Below are 2,713 nucleotides of genomic sequence, written 5' to 3'. Positions count from 1 at the left end.
AAAGATGGGTTATCTATTTTCTGTGACCCATATTCAAGTTATTAACTCCATGAGATTACACAATATACTTAGTTCATAATAGCACAATCATTCCATATTTGTCCTTTTGTGTCTGGCTTGCTTCACTCAACAATGTCCTCCAGGTTCATCCACATTGTAATATGCTTTATGACGTCATTGCTTCTACAGCTGCACAGTATTCTAGTATGTGAATATACCAGTTTATCCATTCATCAGGTGATGGACACCTGGGTTGTTTCCATCTTTTGGTATGTAGAGGTTTTTCTTTTTGGAGTAAAGAAATTGCTCTAAAATTTTTTTGTTGTTATGAATGCACAGTTGTGATTTTACTAAAAGTCGGAGCAGATGTGGCTCAAGCAGTTGAGCGCTTGCCTCCCACATGGGAAATCCAGGGCTAGGTTCCTGCTGCCTCCTAAAAACAAGCAAGCAGACAAGGATCAGGAACAAGGAGCAAAAACAATATGCAAATGGAGGAGGGAGCCATCTAGGGGAGGGAATCACTGAAATCCATTGATTGTACACGTTGGATGGATTTTTTTGTTTTGTTTTGTTTTGTTTTCAAATTCCAACTTTTTAATCAGCTCCATGAAGGACATCCTAAACACTATGAGACACAACAGAATATTTCTTTCTTCCAGTATTAAAAAAGATGACATTCACAAACATTTTAAAGAAGCTCTTCTATATAATCAGGGTGGTAGTCTTAGAACACAGAGTAAAAAACATCTTTTAGCAATCATGTTCTTGATGGAGATTTCTTGTAGGTACGTTCAGAAACTGCTTCCTAACTGTGTTAAGAAAACATTGTGTACAAATTTTTAAAATGTCCCTAGATGCACGTTAATTTAAAAAAATATCTTCCTGACCAAACTTTTTTGCCAGAACCAATAATCCTGAGAGCCCAAAATAAAAAACTAGCAAAAGAAAAATACCCAGACTTTACAATGTCCCAGAATTTGTCTTTAAATGGAAGGGAAAACTTTTGAAACACATGGAGCTTTTTAAAAGGTCTTTGACAGGCTACCCTGGGAGCTCAATTCAAAAATAGAAGTTGATGTACTAAAACAAAGACGTTTCAGTGCAGCTCCAAATATCTTTATAAATACAGCCATTTGGAAGGACGATGCTGGATCAGAAGAATTTTTATTCCTTGTGTATATTATGTGTGCATGCCTCATCTCAGTTGTCATAATTGTCTCTGTAATTTCCTCCAGAGTAGCGGTCATAACCACCCTGGTTTCTGTCACCATAGTCTCTGGACCTGCCATATCCATATCCATATCCTCCAGGCCGACTGTCATACCGGCTGCTCCCATATCCTTGGTCCCCACCACCTCTAGAGTAGCTGCGACCACGCCCATGACCCCCAAAGGCACCCCCTCTGGTTCCCCTGGCTGACTCGCCCGCATGGTCCACACGGATCTGGCGGCCATCCAGGGACTCTCCATTCATGGCCTGCATGGCATCTGAGGCATGCTCTGGGTTGGTGAAGGTGATGAGGCCAAAACCCCTAGACCGCTGAGTCTCCCGGTCCTTGACGACGACCACTTCCGAGATAGGCCCGAAGCTGCTGAAGTGGTCTTTCAATGCCTGCTCATCGGTGTTGAAACTGAGCCCTCCCACAAAGAGTTTCCCTTCTTCAGACGACATGGCAAGGAATTCGAGTCCTGGAAATCAGAAAATAAAGCAGACTGATTAACAGCTAACGCGGAGGGACAGAGAGAATGGGCCGTTGGATGGATTTTATGCTTTATTAATATGTTTCAATAAAATTGATTTGTTAAAATAGAGAGAGAGAGAATACAGTATTCACACCCCACCCCATTCATTCTTCTGAATAAACTGGGTCCACAATTAAGTTGCTCTAGAGATTCCCAGGGGAGTTGAAGATCAATTCTTCTCCACTTCCAGTACTGAAAATAACTCACTCCAGCACTTGTGTAACTATTGTCCATTTTTTTGTTTATCAGGTATGTGCAAATATAAGCAGCACAGCAATCAAAGAATCACCCCAGGGGAGTAAAGGAGCTTTAGACAAACAATGCAGGTGCCCATCCTCCCTTCCCCGCTTCCAGCTTTAAAATTACCTTCAGGGATCACAGAATTGGAGAATCAGGACTGGAAGCCACAGGCAACTGGCTTCCTGGGGACTTGGTACCCGTCTCACCCTGGGCCAAGGTCTCTGCTCCCTGGCCTTGGCCTTTCCCTTCTCCTTCCCTTCTAGTCTCCCTGGGGCAATGTGGTCAATCGAAAGGGGTTTGATTGAAAAGGAAGAACCATTCCAGTTCTTTCCTGCTGAAATGAGCTTTTCCAAAGCAGAAATGGTGCATTCCATTTGGAACTAACCTTGTAACTTTCTATGGAGAGTGACCATCTATATTTTTGGTCTCATGGTCTTGTTCTTCCAGTCCATCCAAAAAACCCAACCACCTCCTCATCTTCAACTGCTTTCTGACATGTTTATGATTAAGGGCCAAGTGCCTCACCAAGGTGGTTTCAAAAGCCTTTCTGCTTTCTTGGGTCTCCACATCTGTGGCTCTGCCCTAACTTGGATGGACTTCCCATCCTTAGACTTCTCCCAGCCTCCTAGGCTCACCTCCCCCTCTAAGACTTGGCTGTAGCTTGCCAGCCAAACATTGCCCTTTCCATGAAACATGCCTGAAATTACACCTTCTCCAAAAAGGCACATCCA

General features: G+C 43.1%; 1 pseudogene; it reads right to left on the bottom strand.

The window, feature by feature from the left end:
* Positions 1 to 959: 959 nt before the first annotated feature.
* LOC101433079 (RNA-binding protein 3 pseudogene) lies at positions 960 to 1,736 on the bottom strand (annotated as a pseudogene).
* Positions 1,737 to 2,713: the final 977 nt, after the last annotated feature.

The sequence above is a fragment of the Dasypus novemcinctus genome, chromosome 1 (assembly GCF_030445035.2).
Source record: "Dasypus novemcinctus isolate mDasNov1 chromosome 1, mDasNov1.1.hap2, whole genome shotgun sequence".
In the NCBI taxonomy this organism is placed as follows: Eukaryota; Metazoa; Chordata; class Mammalia; order Cingulata; family Dasypodidae; genus Dasypus; species Dasypus novemcinctus.
This window is presented reverse-complemented; position numbering and strand designations above follow the sequence as displayed.